The following is a 23,468-nucleotide window of genomic DNA, read 5'->3' on the forward strand; positions in this document are numbered from 1 at the left end:
GGGGAGGGAAGTCCTCCAGAACACGTGGCCTGCACACAGCGGGGAGGGAAGTCCTCCAGAACACGTGGCCTGCACACAGCGGGGAGGGAAGTCCTCCAGAACACGTGGCCTGCACACAGCGGGGAGAGAAGTCAAAATGGAGTGTGCCTTCTTCTTCCTAATTCCCAAGGTTGTTCTTGCGGCCGAAACGACTCAGAACGTTTTCTCCGGCCACGTGACCTTTCTCTGTTCGACGAGGAGTGCGATCGACAGGACGGTGCCTCTGGAACTCACCACGTGATTCCTGACTGCCAATCAGGGGCTCAAACGGAATCAGATGCAAGCCACGGGGGCGGGGACAAAATGTGCTGCGTTGTGATTGGTCCTCCGGAATCCGTGACACCCTCGATGACGGTTTAAAGCTCGGACGGGAATCGAACCCACGTTGATTTCAATATATTTTGGAAAATTCCTCCAAGAAGGCGTCGAATTTTCCAAAATAATTTACCATACAAGGAACTTTGGCACAGGAGGAGGACGTTCGGCCCATCATGTCTTCGCCGCACCAATCCCAGTGTCATCACCCGTGACCCATCAACACACAAACTACCGACCATCCACATCAGCCAATACCCCTTCACCCCTCTCCCTCCAATACATCCAGCTACCGATGTAATCCCCATTTAAACCGATCCGTCCCTCCACAGCCACGACCTTTTCGGGGTATCACCGTGTAGGTAATACCAGGCAGACAATTCCTAACTTCAAACCACCGTCCTGGGCACCAGAACAGCTTGTGGAGCAGTGAACGCGCCATTAAGTTGTCGATTCTGGCGGTTGTTTAACTTATAACGTAAAAACTACCGTTCTGGTACAGGGGTACAATTAAGGCGATGCATCTTGGAGCACGCTGTCATTCAGATGGAGTTCAAAAGCCGGCTGTCCATTCCGCACTCAGGTGATCGATATTGCAGATATCACGAGATCCCTGAAAGGAGTAGGCCATTGTGAACAGTTGCTTCTGGTGAGCTTCATCATGAGCACAACCGACAGTCGGCAAGAAAGTTCCGGCGGATGGACATGGCACGGGCTTGATGGGCCAAACGGCCTCCTGTGTGTAAATTTCCTTGAACACCTTGCCTGCACAAGGACGAGGCAATCGTGTGTACATGGAGACAAATAAACACACATACAGGTAACAACGAACCTGTTCAAACTCACGAAGCACACCGGAACAACACGTCCAGGTGAAGATGATTCACGTGATTCCAAACAGAGAAAATGAGGCAAAATAAATATATTTTCAGGGAATGAGGGGCAAAAAAAAAGGTCAGAGAGCCACCGGATTCGAACCAGTCTTCTTGAACGGCAATCAAATACTCTTCCACTGAGCTATACACCCCAAATACTATTACACTAACTACTTCACCAAGTGTAGGTGATGCAAAAGCCTCTGTCTGCTTGTTGTGTATTTCAAGCGTCATTCGCTCTCGAAATCAATCGATTTCCGAGTTGTGATGAAACTTTCACTTTCTGTAAAACATCCCCGGTGTTGGCTTCATGGTTCGGGTGGTGGGCTTGGGATCCGAGGATCCTGAGTTCAAATCCCACTCACTGTTGAATTAATACCAGGTGGGGTTGACTCTGCCTGTCATCCTTCCGAGGTCGGCAAAATGAGTGCCAGGTTGCTGGTATCCTGTGTCGGAGTGGCGACCCGTCCACGAGTGTGCGTGCTCACGTTCGACCACGCCGAAGATTAGTTGGCCGACCCTGTCATGCCATCAGTGGATTCCATGTTCCGTCGAACTTCCTCACACCTCTGGGTAAAAGTATGACCACGCTGTGCTGGAAGATCTGATTGAGTCTGAAATTTATCGCCGGTCCGACTCTTCCTGCAGGATGAACACACTTACCTGGACTGAAGCGTGTGTGTGCATCCGCCGAGGACTGGGATCACCCCGGGGATGATTTGGATGTTTTGGATGATGAAGAAGATGATGCTGAAGATTCGAGAACCCGTTAATGAGAACATTCAACTTTCATGACGTTGTGTAAAGACATGTTTTACATATCAGAAGGTGACCGGAGTATTCAACACCAGCGGACCAGGAGTAGTGGGGTTTATGAATGGACGTTTATCCTTGCTGATGGCAGATTCTTATTCTCTATTCTTTTCCTTATATTCCTCTTTTCTATATTATATATACATCTAAATATATAAAGTAGAAGTGCACGTTTGTTTGTCCTTTTAAAACTCGAGAACTACTCATCACAGACCAAAACTAAAGGTATATCCGGAATCAGCACGTCACAGCCCAGCAGGCACACAACGTTGTTGCAACGTCGTTTGCCAGTTCTATCCGGACGTCAGAATTGGGTCAGTGGGAAGTTGTTTTTGCAACACCCATGACGTCAGATTTCAACGTTGTCACAACATTGAAGCATGACGTTAGTTTTCAACTTTATCACAACGTTCATAAAATGGAGTTTTTGTTTTTACCCTTTTGTTTGCACGCCAAAGAAACGAACATTGCGGTGCACGACTCCCTTCATCTTCCAGCTTGATGGAGCCCTCGACCCGTAGGTCTGGGGTCAGCGGAGCACCGCTGTTATACCGGTGCCATAATCAAAACATTGAAGTTGTATTGCGACATCATTACATTGCACAGTAACACATAATGAGCACAACTTGAAAACAACTGTAATTCATAATCATTTATTATCACGTATCATGCAGAGCATGATTGCGGCAAAAATATACAAGCAGTATTAACAATAATAATATCTTTATTCGTACCAAAAAAGCACACTCAAACACAAACGTACAATAAATAAAAGTAGATACCATTGCAATTGAGAAACAAACACTAAAAATTGGGAATAAAAAGAAATACCACGTGGGTAAAAGTCGTAAATACCTTTTTGACAAATTCACTTTGTGCAAAGCACAGTTGACAATTCAAATTCAGAAAGTTCTGCTCCAGAGAGGAACTGTGGAGCTTCTTCTCTCTCAAATATAATTGATTGCACAAAGGCACCTTTAAGTACAATAATAGAAGGGTATGTTCTTTTGAACATATGAGTCCCCTAGGACCACCAGGTGGCGCCATGAATAGATACACAGCGGTAGGTGCTGCCGCTCGGCGAGTAGATGTTTAGCAGCGTCATCATGGTTGGCGTCTCCAATATAATATATTAGCGCGATTAAAATACCGTTTTTTCCTCGCATCTTCATGTGTGTCAAAAAAGCAGTGTCAAGGTGCACAACTCCAGCTCATAACCTATCCATGGAGGTGTTTTTCGCCCCCCCCCACCCTGCTTTCCCGTTTTCACGCCACACAAAATTCATCAATCAATTATTTTCAGAGTCCGGGGGACTCAAACATCATCATGCAGTGTTAGGAAAACTGCTGATAATTCTATGCTTGCATACATTAAATGGGCTTTAGGAGCATAAAAGGTATTGACCGATAACTTACATTTATATAAAATGTAATTAAAAGTTTTAGCTACTGATGACATACTACCCATTGTTCCAAGATTCATAATGAAGCAACCTCAGGTAAGAATTATGAAAAGACGAACAACCACATAGAAATTTTGCGATACGACATAATAGTTGACATTCAATAGGTAGAAATTCAGCAATGACTGGTAAAAGAGAACAATATGGGTCCCACTTGGGAAGTCAAACACCTTTCTGATATAATTTCTCCATGATATATATATATAATTTAGAAATATTTTTACTTGTTATGTCCCACAGCGGGCATCAATAGAATGAGATGCATAAAAACTTGAACAGATGATACTTGACATGATATGAACAGTGCATAAAATTATATAAAACTGAATTACAATCAGGCAAATCAATTAGACCAAATATATATATATATATATATATATATATATATATATATATATATATATATATATATATATATATATATATATATATATATATATATATATATATATATATATTGTTTGGGCTGTGGAAATTCGCAAACCACCATTCAGGTCCCGTAGGTGAGATATCTCTTAAGTACATGTGTAGTTAGCCCAAATCCTTTGTCTGGAGGGAATTTATGTGATCCATCCGGGCTGCGACGCTTTGAGTAAGTCGTTTTTCTTTCAATATCTTTTATTTAAAACGGACGAAAACTGCCAACGATGCTGGTGGGTTTTTCGCGCCATTATTCTCGGCGCTTCGTGTGAGGGAGGAGAAGGGGGAGGGGCAGCTCGCCGCCAATTGGTGGATGACCAGCGTGAGGCGGTCGGGGTGAGGGAACGCCCCGCTTCGAGAACCCTCTCAAAGGAGGGTGGAGCCGAAAACGGGGGCGGAGTGAAGGGCGGAGCCCCAGTGGATAAAAAGTCGGACACGGAATGAGCGCTGTTGTTGCTGTTGCTCTCTTCCTGTCTTCCGGCTCGCTCGTCCTCTTCTCTTCCTGGTGGCCGCGGGCCTGGTCTTTTGTGGGGCGGTCCCGAGACCCCGCTGGCGGGACGGAACGTCTTCCGTTCCCCACACCGCGACCACGAGCAACCACGTCCCCCCCCCCTTCTATTCGCGCTGGAATAGCGCTGGAAACTCCGTCCGTGGCGTCGAGCGGCCAACACGTGCCGGCACGAGGCACGCCGGAGAGGACTCACTAACCACGCCAGGGCACGGAGTTGCGGCCAGGCGGACGTCGGAGAGGGACTCGACGGCCCAAAGGGAAGTCACCATTTCTTTTTGGGGTTTTTGTGTGGATCTTGTGGCGCCGTGTCTTGTAAAGTCGAACTGTATAAGTGTTTCCGTGTGTGCGCATAGTCGGTAGTAACTCTGCGTCGTCGTTGCTTTTATTGTTTGGACTGCTATATGTGCATTTTGACTGTTTGGCTGTATATGTGTGCTTTCCATGTGTCGCGTAATAAATAAAATGTGCATTGTGTGAACTGTTTTCCCCGTTTCGCTTTGTCTTTTCTTTATTGACCCTCCATCCTGCTTCACGTAAAGGGTTCTTAGTGGGCTTAATACGCCCGATAATTAATTAATCGGAACCGTCGAGGCCGACGATAACACCGCTCGGTTACCCCGATAGCACGGAACGGACCGCTCAAGCGGTTCGTGTCCGGAGTCGTCCTGCGGCGAGGTACGATCGCCCGGTCGACCGTCCGCGCAGGTACTTAGGTGGATCGAATTTGGTGAGCAACCCTATCCTGCGCGGGTGGCCAATTGACACGGTCGTGGTGGGGTTAAACCCCCACCCGTGACTAGCTCCCGGCGTTGTTCCGAGAGGGTCACGACAGAATTGTCCGTTTCGGTGTGCGAAGCGGCCGCCATTCGAGTCGAGTGGCCGTCCGCACGCCGGCGGGCACGAATTCGCAACAATATCTATGTGTGTGTATTCATACAAAGAAAAAATATAAATCTTGCATCATTAAGTATGAAAACACAATTTTGAATGCATCTCACATAAATAATTCCAAAGCACAAAAAAATTAATTTGTTGGGTGTTTTCAACCTTAATTTCACAAAAGAAAATAAAATAACTTCATTCTGCATAAAAGTACATGTAAATATTTTCACAATGTAAACTTAGGCTGGGTTTCCAACATACAACATTACAATTAACTGGGCAGCAAATTCTTAACAATCAAGGACGTGGATGGCTGTCACAGCGTGTTGCTGTTACTCATTATTATTACACTAGTACGTGTCTGTACGTGCGTGCCTGTATGTGCAAAAAAAAAAAACAACTTTCAAAAAAAACACACAGGCCATTTATTACTCGTCTTCTTCATTTATTACTCTTCTTCTTCATTATTTACTCTTCTTCTTCATTATTTACTCCTCCTCTTCTTCATTATTTACTCTTCTTCTTCATTATTTACTCTTCTTCATTTTTTAAATCTTCTTCATCATTTTTTAAACTCTTCTTCTTCATTATTTACTCTTCCTCTTCATTTATTACTCTTCTTCTTCATTATTTACGCTTCTTTATTATTTACTCCTCTTCTTCATTATTTGCTCTTCTTCTTCATGATTTACTCCTCTTCTTCTTCTTTCGGCTCGCTCCCGTTAGGGGTCACCACAGTGGATCAACCGTCTCCATTTCGCTCTATCCACATCTTCCATTGACACTCCAACCACCCACATGTCCGCCTTCACCGTATCCATGAACCATGATTTACTCCTCTTCTTCATTTATTATCTTCTTCTTCATTTTTTTGCTCTTCTTCTTCATTTTTTACTCTTCTTCTTTATTTTTACACTCTTCTTCATTTATCACCCTTCTTCTTCTTCTTCATTTTTTGAACTCTTCTTCATTTTTTACTCTTCTTCATTATTTACTCTTCTTCCTCATTTTTTACTCTTCTTCAGTTTTAACTCTTCTTCATTTTTTACACTCTTCTTCATTTATTACTCGTCTTCTTCATTTTTTACTCCTCTTCTTCATTATTTACTCCTCCTCTTCTTCATTATTTACTCTTCTTCATTTTTAATCTTCTTCATCATTTTTTAAACTCTTCTTCTTCATTATTTACTCTTCCTCTTCATTTATTACTCTTCTTCATTATTTACGCTTCTTCATTATTTACTCCTCTTCTTCATTATTTGCTCTTCTTCTTCATGATTTACTCCTCTTCTTCATCTTTCGGCTCGCTCCCGTTAGGGGTCACCACTGCGGATCAACCGTCTCCATTTCGCTCTATCCTCCACATCTTCCATTGACACTCCAACCACCCACATGTCCGCCCTCATCGTATCCATGAACCATGATTTACTCCTCTTCTTCATTTATTATCTTCTTCATTTATTACTCTTCTTCATTTTTTTGCTCTTCTTCTTCATTTTTTACTCCTCTTCTTCTTTATTTTTACACTCTTCTTCTTCATTTATTACTCTTCTTCTTCACTTTTTACTCTTCTTCTTCATTTTTTGAACTCTTCTTCATTTTTTACTCTTCTTCATTATTTACTCTTCTTCCTCATTTTTTACTCTTCTTCAGTTTTAACTCTTCTTATTCATTTTTTACACTCTTCTTCTTCTTCATTTATTACTCTTCTTTATTTTTTACTCATTTTCTTCATTTTTAAACTCTTCTTCATTTTTTACACTTCTTCATTTTTTTTAAAGTCTTTTTCTTCATTATTTACTCTTCTTCTTCATTTTTAAACTCTACTTCATTTTTTAAACTCTTCGTCTTCATTTATTACTCTTCTTCTTCTTCTTCTTCATTTTTTATTCTTCATTATTTACTCTTCTACTTCATTTTTTACTCTTCTTCTTCATTTATTACTCTTCTTCATTATTTACTCTTATTCTTTATTTTTACTCTTCTTCTTCATTTATTGCTCTTCTTCTTCATTTTTTACTCCTCTTCTTCATTATTTACTCCTCCTCTTCTTCATTATTTACTCTTCTTCTTCATTATTTACTCTTCTTCATTTTTTAAATCTTCTTCATCATTTTTTAAACTCTTCTTCTTCATTATTTACTCTTCCTCTTCATTTATTACTCTTCTTCTTCATTATTTACGCTTCTTTATTATTTACTCCTCTTCTTCATTATTTGCTCTTCTTCTTCATGATTTACTCCTCTTCTTCTTCTTTCGGCTCGCTCCCGTTAGGGGTCACCACAGCGGATCAACCGTCTCCATTTCGCTCTATCCTCCACATCTTCCATTGACACTCCAACCACCCACATGTCCGCCCTCACCGTATCCATGAACCATGATTTACTCCTCTTCTTCATTTATTATCTTCTTCTTCATTTATTACTCTTCTTCATTTTTTTGCTCTTCTTCTTCATTTTTTACTCCTCTTCTTCTTTATTTTTACACTCTTCTTCTTCATTTATTACTCTTCTTCTTCACTTTTTACTCTTCTTCATTTTTTGAACTCTTCTTTATTTTTTACTCTTCTTCATTATTTACTCTTCTTCGTCATTTTTTCCTCTTCTTCAGTTTTAACTCTTCTTCTTCATTTTTTACACTCTTCTTCTTCATTTATTACTCATCTTCTTCATTTTTAAACTCTTCTTCATTTTTTACACTTCTTCATTATTTACTCTTCATTTTTTTAAACTCTTCTTCTTCATTATTTACTCTTCTTCATTTTTTAAACTCTTCTTCTTCATTATTTACTCTTCTTCATTTTTTAAACTCTTCTTCATTATTTACTCTTCTTCTTCATTTTTTAAACTCTACTTATTCGTTTTTTTAAACTCTCCGTCTTCATTTATTACTCTTCTTCTTCTTTTTCTTCATTTTTTATTCTTCTTCATTATTTACTCTTCTTCTTCATTTATTACTCTTCTTCTTCATTATTTACTCTTGTTCTTTATTTTTACTCTTCTTCTTCATTTTTTACTCCTCTTCTTCATTTTTTACTTGCATGTGCAGCTGTGGGGTTGAAAATTTAAGGTTGACGAAGAGCACACTTGGCCCCTTCACCCCATCGTCCAGACATATAATTAAATATAGGGTTCAAAGGGGAAGGGTCAAAGAGCAAATGTTAATGTCCAGCTCTCCGCCAAGAGAAAGCCTCGGTGCCCTCACGGTGTAAACGAGCGATTGCGCGTTTACACGGAGAAAACTCCATGTGCCCTCCCTTGCTCGTTCCTCCCACCAACATCTATCCGAGCCAGGGTCCTGACCTCGTTTAGGCCTTCAGAGCAATGTGGGAACCGAAAGGCTGAAGTGCGCATGCGCGATGGGAGGTGAAGGGTGAAAGGTCACGAAGTGCTTGGAGTGGGGTGTTTCAACCCACGGGGTCAACGTACGTTCTCTCTTTTCTTATATACAGTTCATTTGAACGTCGATTTCTCCATTATTTGTGAACAGAATTCGATGAAAATTAACAGGCACATACTGAACACATCTGCGCTGGCAATAACTGAGTCCAAAGTGCGATTGCGGCCCTTCGGGCCGAGGAACGGCCATTTTGGCCCATATTCTTAAAATTGGTATTTCTCGGTTATGAGTGGACGGAACCGAACCAAACTTGAGAGGTATATTCTTGAGACCATTCCCCAGGCATTAACTCGGCCCAATGTGTGATTCCGGCACTTTGGGCCGAGAAACGGCCCTTTCGATCAAGTTTCTTTAAATTGTTGTTTAAAAATAAATTATTAAATGCGCTGGGCAATGCCCAACACAAAATTAAGTCGCAAATGATGATTATGAAACTAACCTCGCTCTTGTGAAGTGTTCTGGTTTCTTTTTCTGATGCAATAAAAATCTTTCCAAGTTTCAAAACTATCTGTCGTCCGTGCTGTCACTCATCTGAGAGTTGTACAATTGAACTCCCACGGGGGTATGAACCCGTTGGGTTCCCGTTGTAGAAGAAGAAGAGTAAAAAATGATGAAAAAAACATCATTTCAACAAATAAAAAAAGATAGCTCCAGCGAACTGTACCGTGGAGGTTGTTTGCATTGAGCAAATACTCCGGAAGAGTACTTGATTGAATCGGGAATTGATTTTTCAATAATTTTTTTCGTTGCCCGGTTTGAACGAAACTTGATACTGCACACCGCAGGAGAATGGTGAGTTCGGTGGCCCTAAAATTTTTGCACTATCGTGTACCGTTTGGCTGTATTTCGGGAACATACATACATACAAACAAACATACATACAAGATGAGAGTTTTAGTAATAAATAGATAAACATTTCAAGTCCAAGAATTAAATTCTAAGTTTTGTGGTCAATTATGTCTATGTGTGTTATTTCAATTATGCAGTTACCACAGCGTAACGTCTTTCTCCTGACATGACGTGCGGTCCACCATGACCCGAGATCTCAGAGCGAACAGCCCGGGATCCACGAGAGGCTCTGATGGAGGAAACATGGTCGGTCCGGGAGGTTCTCCGGAAGACCGCGGGTCCATGATCGGTTCACCCAAGGACAAGGGGTCCAGACCCGGTACGTGGCGTTCACTCCGTACCGAGAACTTGTGTTTCCCGTGCTGTGTACTCACACAGGAACTCATTGATTTAGTGAATGTCACGATGTCTGGAGCGGAACCGGAATTGAATTGTGAATGGAAATCCCATCCATGACATGTTACCCTCCGTCTTGTACATGTATGACATAATTTTATACCTCATCACTTCATTCATCATTCGAGTCCTCTTTAATCTCGTTTACAACAAATCAGATGAATATTTACTTGTGATGATGGGCCTCTGCACCAGCACACAATGGCCTGTTATTGACTGCAGTGGCATCATTAACGTCCTCGAGGAATCACTGGATGAGAAGACAAGAGACTGACCTTTGCTTTCAGAGGAAGGTATGCTCACTGATGCAACACCTTCCCTGTGCATCACCAGGTTGGGAGTTTATAGCTCGTCCTGCACTCACCTTATTTAAGGCCAAATTATGTTCAATATTATCTTTAAAGATGTGAAGGGTGAACTTAGTAACCACGAAACAAGTCGGCTGTTTGTAAAGCAGAGTTGGTGAGTTTCCCAGGAAACTAATTAATTCTGCTCGATGGATGGAAGTCACCAGTTCAAGGTCAAAGTTTGACCCAAAAATAATTTTTTCACGAAATTTTGACCTGAAGCTGTGACCTCGACCTTTGACCTGCTGTAAGAACTGTTATGAAATCATTGTCACGAGATAGGTGTGTTTGTACCGACTCTGTTTATCTGTTTTGGTAAAATATCATAAAGGTATACCTGGTGTTAGTTTAATGGTTCGGGTGGTGGGCTTGGTTTACATGGGTCCTGAGTTCAAATCCCACTTGGCTGTTGAATTCATACCAGGTGGGGTTGACTCAGCTTGTCATCCTTCTGAGGTTGGCAAAGTGATACCAGCTTGCTGGGATGATTGTGCCGTTTTGAGTATCTTGTGTCAGAGTGGTCACCTGTCGAGGAATGTGTCCAATAACCCAGGTAACTGCTGTAGCAGCATTGATGCTCTCTCTGTTCAGAGTGTGGTCTTCATGGATGGATCATAAAGGACACGTTTAACAACATTACCCTTCACTAAGGGTCAGGGACGTGAACGCTCATGAGCACTTGACTCATTAAATAAATTACAGTAAATCATAACCTCTTTTAATTGAGGAAAGTGTGAAAATGTAATATATAAAGCTTAATTTGTGTTTGTTTATTTGTTTACCAGCAAATATTACCTGTCGCTTTGCTGATGGGAATATTCAAGGGAAGAGGGAGGTCGGGGACGAGGGAAAGGAGGGATGGGAAGGATAGAGGAGAGGGAGGAGGGAGGGGAAGTATAGAGGAGGAAGAGGGGTAGGAGAGAGAGGGATAGGGTGACGAGAGAGAGGGTGAGGAGAGAGAGGGATGGGATAGGAGAAAGACCGAAAGGGGTGAGAGAGAGAAGGGAGAGGAAGAGGGGAGGTGGGAACGTGTGGTGGGGGAGAGGAGGAGGGATCCAGGAACATGTGACGCCGAGTTTAACACCCATCCAGGGGACATCACACACATTTATGAATCACCCTGCCTGTGAAACACCGGTATGACAGTTTATAGCTGGGTCGGGATTCAAACCCAGGCGAGACAGCTGAGAGCGAGCATGCGTACCTCTTGGCTTCCCTGCCGTGATCTGGTCCCTGCCATTATCAAAATCACGAATCACTGCTCACCTTCACTCTTTCATTCCTCTTTTTCCCCGCCTTTGGAATAAACCCCACTCTTCCCTCCAGGTGTTCAAAACAGCGGTTCAACACCATCTCTTATCTTCCCCCATTCAAAACCTCAATCTTTTCTACCCCCGTTAATCCACCACCTTCAAATTCCCTGCTTTCCTTCCTGAAAGTTCCTGTCGTGTCAGGACCTGAAAGTCCCTGTAGTGTCCATCTTGTATTCCCCATGTTTCCCGCCCCATCCCTCTCCCTTCCACAGATCTCCTGATGTCCCTGTTCCCCACTGTTTTGTCCTTCCCTCTCCCACCCTTCTTGTCTCTTGCTCCCCTTGTTGTACGTTCTGTGTGTTCGCTCTCATATGAGCCTCGACAATGTACACAAAAATAAAAAATATATAAATCACGTTCCATAGATGTTTGTCATTTGTACCTGAACATTAGAGTTTGTAAAAATGTCTGACATCCTTTCTCTTTGTCCACCCCTGTCATACCCCACACCACAGTGTCACAAGCGACGACTCTTTCTTCACAACACCCTTCATACCACGACGATGAGGCCATTCCTCAATCCTGCTTTCCTGCACCACAGGTCATGGGTGAAAATGTGACACCCACGACCGACTTGCCCGTCGGTACCCCAAGTCCTTGTGCAGGATTCGAGGGAAATTGGCCGAGCGGATTTTCATCTTGAAGTTCAAGGCCATTCATCGGAGAATCAAACATCATCTGTTTGAGTGATAAGTTTTATTCAATTTCCCTGACAATACACCATGTTTTCGCATTGCATCATGGGAAAAACTCGAGATGTTTGTAATGGTGTATTGTGGAGGAGTTCTCCAACTTTTATACCACAAATGATATAATCGGGTAAAAGCTCAGATCCAGTCAGTTTTTTTTAAACTGGTTCACAGGGGCTCCCTGTTGGGGGGAGATTAGGGTAAGTTAGGGTTAGATGGACATTTCAACAGTAAAGTAAAGGAGAAAATAAATCACACGTAAACGACGTAGTTCATAAAATCGTCCACCGGATGGACATTTCAACTTTTTACAGCAGAGTCAAGGAGAAAATAAATCACACGTAAACGGTGTAGTTCATAAAATCGTCCACCAGATGGACATTTCAACTTTTTACAGCAGAGTCAAGGAGAAAATAAATCACACGTAAACGATGTAGTTCATAAAATCGTCCACCAGATGGACATTTCAACTTGGAACAGGAGAGTAAAGGAGAAAATAAATCACACGTAAACGGTGTAGTTCATAAAATCATCCACCAGATGGACATTTCAATCTTGAGCAGCAGAGTAAAGGAGAAAATAAATCACACGTAAACGGGGTAGTTCATAAAATCGTCCACCGGATGGACATTTCAACTATGAACAGGAGAGTAAAGGAGAAAATAAATCACACGTAAACGGCGTAGTTCATTTTCAATATCAGTTATCAACGATGTTGTTATTGGGGACAACCTGTCAGAAAAAAAACCCAATAATTATTGGTTGTATAGTGATTTAATTCCGTATAAAACAACAAATAATGAATTGGTTTAAGGATCTCACCTCTCATCTTGTGAAAACGATTGACCTGCAAGGTTGGAGTATTCATCTGAATACTCCATTCTCTCTGATGAACCAAGCCAAGGTCAGGTCAGGTATGGGAGCATGTGCCAGAACAGCGCGTCGCTGCGTCCACTTTCCGCCGGTACTCCAGGGGCCTCCGTCTGGCCATCCCCCAGGCAGATGCCAGGCCCATCCCCATCTCCTTGAGATGATGGTCAACCTGCTGCAACCATGAGGCATGTGGTCGGCCCACTGGCCTCCTCCACTCATGAGACTCCCTCGCTGAGAGAATCTGGTGAGCAGGATCAGCGTCAGGAAAACGAGCCACATGTCCATACAGCCGCAGCTGACGCTCACGGACTATGCAGGTCACAAATCTCATCCGAGTCTCTCTCAGCAACCGCTCGTTGGACACAAAATCCGACCAGCGATAGCCAAGGATTCTTCGAAGAGACCTGGTACCAAAGGAATTAAGTCTCCGTCTCAGATCCTTGGTCAAAGTCCAAGTCTCGCACCCATAGAGCAAGACTGGAAGTACCAAGGACCTGAAGACTCGGACTTTCGTCCTCCCGCACAGGTACCGGCAGCGCCACACCCCATGATCCAGTGAATCCATGACTCCCCAGGCCCAACCCAGACGTCTATTGACCTCCGGCTCACAACCTGCAGAGACATGAATATCACTGCCAAGGTAAGTGAATCTATCCACGACCTCAACATCCTCACCACAAACAGACACAGACAGGACAGCAGCATCCAAGATGTCACCGAAAGCCTGGATCTTAGTTTTGACCCAAGAAATCCGTAATCCCAACGGCTCCGACTCCTCATTCAGCACCTCGAGGGCCCCCAAGAGGATGTCTAAAGTCTCCGCAAAGATGACTGCATCATCTGCAAAATCAAGGTCCGAGATCTTGACATTCCCAAACGATGCACCGCAGCTTGATCTCTCCGACATCCTCCCAAAAATCCAGTCCATACAAGTGCTGAAAAGTGTGGGGGCAAGTACACATCCCTGACGAACTCCAGTAACAACTGAAATAAGTCAGAGATGGTACCACCACACTCCACAGCACTCTCAGTACCAGAGTAGAGTTCAGACATCAGATCGATCAGTTTCGGTGGCACCCCACGAAGACCAAGAATCCTCCAGAGGACATCCCGATTCACTGAATCGAACGCTTTACAGAGATCAACATAGGCTGCAAGCAGCCCCTGCCGAAACTCTCGTCTGCGTTCGGTGAGGACACGAAGTGCAAGGATACGGTCAATCGTTGACCTCTTTGGTGTAAAGCCTGACTGCTCTGGACGCTGGTGCTCAAGCAGATGGTGGCGAACCCTATCAAGAATTATCCGAGCAAAGACCTTGCCCGGCACTGAGAGCAGCGTCACCCCTCGGTAGTTGTTGCAGTCTTGGCGATCACCCTTCCCTTTCCAGAGAGGGACAACAAGGCCCCTCTTCCAGTCAGTTGGGATGATACCTGTGTTCCAGGCAGAGCACAAAACTGCATGCAACGACACGAGTGCAGCATTTCCACCAGCCTTAGAAGTTCAGCATGGATGCCACAGATCCCTGGAGCTTTGCCCCGTTTCAACTGGTTCACCGCAGCCCGTGTTTCCACAAGCGATGGTGGACCACAGTTGATTCGAGGGTCAGCAACAGGGATTGTAGCACCCTTGACGTCCAACTCGACAGCTGGGGGATCAGCCTGGTACAACCGCTCAAAGTAATCGGCCCAGCGGGCCTTCACTTCAGACTCCTCTGTCAAGAGCCTACCACTCTCTGCTCGAACTGCAGTGCTCCGAGGGATGGGCTTGGATGAACGTAATGCGCGAATTCCCCTGTAAGCGGGACGAGAATCACCTGTCCACAGGTGATGCTCTACCCCCTCACAGATTCCTCGCACATAGGCCTCCTTGTCCACCCTCAGTGCACGTACAGTTTTACGCCTCAGCTCCCTGAACAGCTCAGCTCTGCCATTCAGTCTGGCCCTGCGACTCTGGTCAATGGTATCCAGTGTCCCTTGAGAGACAAAATTCTTCTTTGCCCTGCGGTGAACTCCAAGGCATCCACCGGCAACATCAAGGACGGTGGTCTTGAAGGTGCTCCACAACTCTTCAGGACCCCCCAAAGCACCCAGACAGCAACTCCTTATCATTGGGGTCAGCTTATTGGACACAGCTACAGCAACTCCTTGGGTATGGTAACCATCAGAGCGACCAGACCAATAGTAGGTGTAACCACCCACCATTATCTCGCCGCAATCCGGTCTCCGAACCTCAGAGAGAGCTGCAATCCCGATGTCCAAACGCTTGAGCTCAGATGATAACAGAGACAGGTGATCATCCTCTCTTAGGGATAGGACATTCCAGGCACCCACCCGAAGGGACCGCCTCAGGTTAACCCAAGGAGACCGCCGTCTGGTGGACGACACCTCAGCACCACTCCGACACACTCTCCCGCAATCTGACCCAGGGATGATACCCCGTGGTTTCCCTCCTATCAAAGATTGGGGGTCCCGAAGGCTTTGCCCCAATCCCGTCATCCGGTGAGCTGCCCTGCGAAGGGAAGCTGCACAGGAGGTACTCCCACGGAGTGGGTTTTCAGATTTTTTTGCGTTTTTGCGTTTTGCGGAATGAAGGGTTTTACGGTGGCCGGAGTGCAAATCCTGCCACCAACCTCCTAATAATAAGTGACCCAACTGCAGGAGGACGTCCACAGACACAGTTGGGCACTAGATATGGATGGCCGTTGGCTCACAAGGAGCTCCTCCGCCCTTTGACAGGTTTTGTTTTTAATCCTGCTGGGTGTCCATATCCAAACACCTTCCTCACCAGAAAACCTGGTGGGGGAGACGGTTTAGTCGCCGACAACCCGACCATGGAACAGGTTAGTACAGGTTTACATGGTACCTGTAGCAGGTCACAGATCGAACCTGACCTGACCTGAAGCCAAGCTCACGTTAAAATGGGACAAGTTGATGACGTCAATGAAAGGAGAACATCATGGGTTTTTTTTCAGGTGTGTCTCATAAATAAAGGAAATTACTTTGGACTTTTGGGGCTTGGTTCAGGCAAGGGGGCTTGACTGACTCATTTTATTTTTGCGTTAAAATGAGTCAGACAAGAGCATTAAGAGAAGTTTATCATTTTACCTTTGCTCAAACAACGATACTTAAACCAAAAACCAAGTTCAAAGTTATTCTTTGTGAATATACTCGATGGAAATAAATGTTATAAGAACATTGTTATTCCCTAAAGTAGAACATGGGCAAATATTCATTGGTTCGCTCTTTGAGTATAATGAAAATATAAAAGGACTGTGATTACGTTGGGAGGAAGAAGTGTTTTAATCAGTAAGTGTCAATTTTTCATTTGCTTCTATGGGAGGGAAGGGGATAGGTGGGGAGGAAGTGAGTCTCCCATTTTGATCTTTTGGGGCATGGGTCAGATAGTTTTTCCCTTTGTCCCATTCATTTGAATGGTTGTCCCAGAAGCAACAATTATCATCGACTGTAGAATACGCTTTGCAGTGAAGGATGATTTCTTTCTCCTCCAAGCTCCACCTCTGTTCACTTATTCTTCTCCAATTCATCTGTAACCTCGTCGTTGTTGGTTGTGGAACAGGCGACACCTTTTAGCTTTGTTGTTGAGCTCTGTCCTCTCGTGAGGCAGGGATCCCCTTCCTCACTGGAGAAGATGCAGTCATTATCCTTTTCAGCACACATCGCGGATGCTCGGTGTGGCCGCACAGAGTTCGGCCTTAGCCTATCAGGTGTCTGGGTCCCTTTATTCATTTTCTGTGAATGATTGTCATTGTTTGGAATATTTTTTGCAGCCAGCCATTTTGCTTTCCCCAAGAGGCCGTAGAACCTCAGCTGCTTGATCGGGGTTACCGATGACACTCAGAGAAGTCATACCAAGAAGGTATATGCCAGTGTTGTGTTTCTCTCTGCTCGCTTTCTCCTCACTAATTTGCTTAATAGCTTGCCATCGCTCGGAATCACTCACAAGGGAGGGGGGGGGGAGGTATCCACAACAAAACTCTTTTCGCCAGTGTGAGTTTGTTTGTTTATTCAAGTTTGATGAATGATGAAAAAACTTACAACACACTGAACACTTGTAGGGTTTCTCCCCTGTGTGAGTTCGTTTGTCGTTTTTCAAGGTTGTTGAGTCACGAAAATATTTGGAACACACTGAACACTTGAAGGGTTTCTCCCCAGTGTGAGTTCGTTTGTTGTTCTCCCGTTGGTGGGAATGATGATTGAAATGATCTTCGTTGAAGAACTGTGCAGAGTTGGTGAACGAAACGGTTTTCATTTCTTTCTCTGCAAAGAAAAAGGAACCGCCATCACGAGATAGATCATGATGTGGTTACTGCAAAGAATTGTTGGATAAAATCAGTGTCAGGTTAATTCAATGTGGGGGACGTGAGACTTTCGTTTTTAAAGGAAAGAGAAATCGATGTTAACAGTTGAATATTGTTACGGCTGTGGAAATTTTCAAGACACCATCAAGATCCTCAGATCAGTTATGACGCTAAGTTTATGTGCAGATAGATTTCCCCACCGTTGTTTAGAGGGATTTCTTCATGTTCACCGGGCTGCGACCCTTTGAGATAGCCGCTTTTCTTTATCTAATGTTATTTTGAACCAACCACGTCTCAACCACCATTACAACCACCTTAACCACAACGCCAACCATGCCACCATCACAACAACCACGATCTCCTCAACCATCAACCACAACCGAATCACCACCACCAACGTCGTTCTCAACAACCGCTTCACAGCAACCTCCACCACAACCCCTCCACCACAACCACACGCGCCTCTCAACAAACCACGCCATCCTCATCACTTTACTCCCAACCACCAACATCGCCTCACCACCTTCTCCACCCCATCAATCACCTAACCACCTTCGCAAACACAACGTCAACCACCAGCCACGCCACAACTACAAGCAACCAAAGCACAATCCCACGCACCAACGAATAGCATCTGTGAAAGCCAGCGCAACGTGAAGGAAACCAGAGGAGCTCCGATGGTGCGCGCACTTTCCCGCCTGTTTTCCCACGCTTTGGTGTCGGGGAAGTGCGATGTGGGTCAAAGGTCAGAGGTCATGTAAAGGAGGGGCCTCTTTTTGGGGGAATGATTTCCTTGGACCTGAGCCAAGAATGATTTATCTGCCCCTCCCCGGGTGGAGCGCGGGGAGGGGCACGAGAGGGCACGCCCCTTTTTAGAAGCTTCCCGCAGGAGCTGGAAGGGGCGGAGCCGAAAACGGGGAGGATTCAGGTATTGGAACCTGAGGAATAAAAGGGCGCACAAGACGCCAGGTTTGGGGGTTTTTGTTGGTCGTCGAGTCGTATTGTCTCTTTGGGGGAGCTTCGTCTCTTCGTGGCATTGGGGATTGCTGCTGCTCCGTGGTGTTCGAGATCCGGGTGCCTTCCCTCTGGGCGCCAAGTCGTGAGGGTTGTGAGCGGTGGTCCAGGGTCGAGGCGCGCACGAGAGGAGAGTGCCGGAGAGAGCCGTCGCAACTCGAGGGTGCAGGTAACCTGCTATGGTCTTGCGGGACCCGTTCGGTCTCCCAGGTCCCGTGTCATGAAGACCCAAGTGGTCCAGCCTGATCCCCTTGTCTGTGAGGGGGTCTTTTCTTGTGTTTTGGGTTTTTGAATGAATGTTGTCGTGGCGCCGTCTGTTAAGTAAAACTGTTGAGTAAAACTGTGAAGTGCATGTACATTCTCATTGTCGTCGGTTGTATTGCTTTCTATTTGCCTTGCTTGTAAATACGTGCATGATTCCTTGCTTGTGTTGTGTGTAAGTAATAAATGTCCTTGTGTGAAATGTCTCTCGTTCGTTGCGTCTTCTTTCCCCGATTGAAAATGCCATCTTGCATCGTGGAATAATTAGTTGGGTTTTAAACATCCTGTAAGGAGAATCGGATCTGTCGAGGTCGGCGATAATACCCGCTTGGTTATCGCTGTAGTACGGAACGGACCGCTTAAGCGGTTCGTGTCCCAGGCCGACCTGCGGCGCGGTGCAGCCCCTCGGTAGGTTACCCGCGCGGGTACTTAGGTATATCGACATTCGGCGATTCACCCTATTCCGCGTGGGTAGAATGCGGACTGGGCTGTGGTGAGGTTAACCCCCACCCGTGACTGGTTCCTGGCGATAGTTCCAGGAGGGTCACGACTGAATTGTCCGTCCGGTGGGCGACGCGGCTGTTATTGGAATTACGCGGCCGATCGCACGCCGGCGGGCGCGAATTCGTAACGATATGTTTGTTGATTGCCAATAACGATTCAGCAAGATGAACTGAGATGATTGTTGAAAAAGAAAACAAGAAAAAGCGATCAGAGATTGCAACCCTCACCAGGACTTGTGTTGTGTGGTGTTGGTGTAGTTTTGTGTGGTGCTTGTGTGCTGGTGTGTTACATAATTAATAAGAGACATTCTTATAACTGCCACTTTATAACTGCTGGCAGTGATGACCGGGTACCAAGACGTCCCGCTTTGATTGGACACCTGACCCTGACCCTGACCCTCGAGGTTTTTTTTCATGATTATTCAGTTGAAATCAGAATGGGAATGAAATCAATTCAATGCGAATGAAATGAAAGCGACTTTATCGAAAGCGAAAAATGAAAGCGAAAGCGAGTCATCAGAAAGAACCTGAACAAGTAAAAAAGCAAAGATGAAGTCATCAGGAGGAACCTGGATAGGGCTCACATTCCAGCTGCTATTCCTCCACCCTCAAACCCATCCAGGCACAGCCAAGTGAACCTCATTCACAAAAAATAATAATAACAGCCTCAAAAACATGAAATAATTCTGCCTGCCGTACAATGTATCGATCAAGTTGAAATTTAAAACATGGGTTCCCCATCACGACTGAATTATATGTGTGAAGTTTCATGTCGATTGATTAAGCGGTTCCAGAGAAAATGTTATTGAATATTATTTTTTAATCGAATATGGCTGCCAAACCATGTGACCTGTCAATTATTCTTAAACAAACTTGGACACCCTTGGCTTGGTGAACATTTGTGTGAAGTTTCCCCTCGATCCGTCCAGCCGTTATGGAGAAGAAATTTTTATAGGTTTCAGGCTAAATCCAATATGGCTGCCAAACCCTGTGATGTCAGATGTGTAAATCTTTGGTTCCTCATGGATAGGCGGTCATACGTGTAAAGTTTCGCCCTGATCTGTTCAGCCACTTCAGAGAAGATTTTCGAAGGTTATTTAAAATATAAAAAAAACACGGCTGTCAAATCACGTGTCCGATGATGTCATCAAATTTTGTTCTGTGGACCATTTTATCCATACGTGACCCTCAAAATGTTTATACTGCTCAGATGGAGCACTCTACATGTGCTAAGATGACGTCAAAACGAAGGCATCTATGACGTCATAAAAAATAAATTCCACATGAGCACTTGTCATGTGCCAAGTTTCAATTGTTTCCTCGGTGCGGTTTCAGGGATACAGAGGTCCAAAGTTTTTCCAACATGGCTTCCACACCACGTCATCTATGACGTCACAATTATAATTTTATCATTTTACACCAATGTTGAGAATTTCGTCTCAATCCGACAAGTGGTTGTGGAGAAAAACACGAAGTTCTGTGCGGACAAACAAACAAACCTAAAATCACTCATGGAGTGACACTTGGTGAAAAGGAACACCACTCGGTGGAGCACACACCTCTACCAGGGTGAACAGTTCACAATTTGTATCCAATGATAGGTCGGATCTGGATTCGGACCTGAACCAAAATCGAATCGGCATGTTCTTGTCACCGAACCAACTCATCCACCCAGTTTCATCACAACTCATCCACAACTTCTTCACATCTCATGATGTTCATCGTTTTTGTCGCCATCTCTCAATGGTGAAGAATTACTTACAATATTAAATAATTATTCTCTTCGGATCCGGATCTTCACCGAAATCGAATCAATTTGTCCTGATTACACACCGAACCTGTTCTCTAAAATATCGTCCGAATCCGTGCATAACTTGTTGTGAATTATAATTGTGACGTCATCGATGACGTGTTGTGGCAGCCATGTTGGAAAAACTTTAGACCTCAATGAGATATCTTGTTCACACACAAACAGAGAGGGGTGGAAACAACCTCTGACTAACGTCTGTGGTGGAGGAAACAATGAGGTGTGAAGAGGAGGGATGAGTACAACGCGTGCACGGACTTACCCAACACGGTGATGACGTCATACCGCCCTCAGCTCACCACCCCCAAATCCCCACACCCCTACCGACTAACCGGGCCGAATTCGCCGCCCCTGACAATCGAGGAAACTTGCTGCGACCAGCAACGCGTCCATCGCTCCTGATTCAAATGGAGAATCCCAGGTCTCAGGGGACCCCGTCCCGCCGCCTCCAGGGGTCGATCGCCTCCAATCGGTGATGCACCCGCTGCCTGAGCTCGGACATCCCCAAAGCGAAATCCGTGATCGCTCACCCCTCACCTCCTCGAGGGCAGAACGGGACCAAAACCCCGTTGTTCTGTCTCCGATAAACGAACCACCCAACGTCCCGTGCTCCCCACGTCCGTACTTCGACGGCTCGGCGCGATCAGTGGCCACAGGCGGAAGGAGAAGACGAACAAAACTTCACCACAGCGCGTTGTTCACAAAATGGCGGAAGAGGCGAACACGAGGGCGGGATCACGTGACGCCAAATCCGCGGGCGAGTCGCAAAGAACGGACTGGATGTTTGGATAAGGAGTGATCTTTTCCACTCGACGCGGGCAAACAGATAAAGCAGAGGATTTCCCCCGGAATGAGAAAGACTACCGATGAAGATGAGGAACAACACCGGGCCCAGAACGTGCCATGGGGCACGACCTGCTTCGTTTTCCTGTCAGACTCGAGCTGCCAGGCCTCGCGAACGCTTCAAAGAACATTTCGGATGATTTCACAAGGGAGAGAACATTGAAAAACTCCATCGAACTGACAATCCCACGGGATTTAAATAATTTATTAATAAACTCCATCGAACTGAATTTAAATACTTTATTTATAAACCCCAATGAACTACACAAGATCCTCTGTACTTGTATTAATACATGGTGTGGAGAGTAATCCGTTATAAATGTGTTTTTAATCTGAATAAACATCGTCCCTGTATTCACGGAGCCTCGAGCGTTCTCCCTCGATATTAAAGTGCATTTCCATAGCAACCACGTTCCTGGAACTCGTCTCCAAGGAGTGTCACATGACCCCGCAGGGTGCCCGCCCTGCCCACTGCAAGCTCCGCCCCAGTGCAAGCTCCGCCCACCGCTTATTGGCTCAAAATCATTCAATTGAGGGATTTAAGTGGATACCGTTACGTACTGGACATTGTGTTATTCATCTTTTCAAATATCCCTTTCATATGTTTGGACAATTGTTCGTCGAACTTCTTGTAATTGTCTTTGTCTTAAGCCGGCTCAGCGAAGGGTTCCAAACATTTCTTCACAATGTTCATGCGAATCACCTTGGCCGACCTTGTTGATTTCACCTGGAAAGCAGGTTTTGTTTGAGTGATTGAGAATTCTGGCTTTCTGTTTGACACAGTACAAAGGTGGAAGATTTGGACCAGCATGCACATCACGAACCGTTCAGTGTACGATGTATGAGTTTCGCCCGATCTCTCAGGTCTGGTCAGGTGTGGGAGCATGCCCCGGAGCAGCGCGTCGCTGCGTCCACTTTCCGCCGCTACTCCAGGGGCCTCCGTCTGGCCAACCCCCAGGCAGATGCCTGGCCCATCTCCAATCCCCATCTCCTTGAGATGCCGATCAACCTGCTGAAACCACGAGGCACGTGGTCGGCCCGTTGGCCTCCTCCACTCCTTGCAGGATCAGCGTCAGGAAAATCTCTCTTGACCTGCAAGGGGGGGGGGGATACCATGCTATCTTACGGATACCATGCTATCTCTCAATGGTGGACAAGCACTGAAAAAAATTCCAGTACTCGGATCCAGATCTTCACTAAAATCGAATCATTTCGTCCTTGTCACACATCCAACCTGTCCACAAAATTTCATCCGGATATTTAAGATATCCTGCACACAGAAACAAACACAAAGGAGTGAAAACATCACCATCTTCACGTTCAGTGGTGGAGAACCTCATGTCTGCCCGGCTTGCTCAGTCGGTAGAGCATGGGGCTCTTAATCCCAGGGTCGTGGGTTCGAGCCCCACGTTGGGTGACATTTTATGTTTGGTGTGTATTTTTTGTTTTCTCTGCTTGCAGATAAATTCCGTTTGAAAATTAAATTTGAAATTTTTCTGCTGAGATCGCGCTCAAATATCATAAATTGCAACTTTATT

General features: G+C 45.0%; 1 non-coding gene across 1 annotated transcript; it reads left to right on the forward strand.

Moving 5' to 3' along the window:
• The first annotated feature begins 23,274 nt into the window (after positions 1–23,274).
• On the forward strand, positions 23,275–23,347 carry TRNAK-CUU (transfer RNA lysine (anticodon CUU)). Its single transcript has one exon. It is a non-coding gene; the product is annotated as a tRNA-Lys (tRNA).
• Positions 23,348–23,468: the final 121 nt, after the last annotated feature.

The sequence above is a fragment of the Eptatretus burgeri genome, unplaced genomic scaffold (assembly GCF_056783735.1).
Source record: "Eptatretus burgeri isolate ZD-2024b unplaced genomic scaffold, Ebu_testis_v1 Ebu_testis_scaffold_3156, whole genome shotgun sequence".
NCBI classification, from domain to species: domain Eukaryota; kingdom Metazoa; phylum Chordata; class Myxini; order Myxiniformes; family Myxinidae; genus Eptatretus; species Eptatretus burgeri.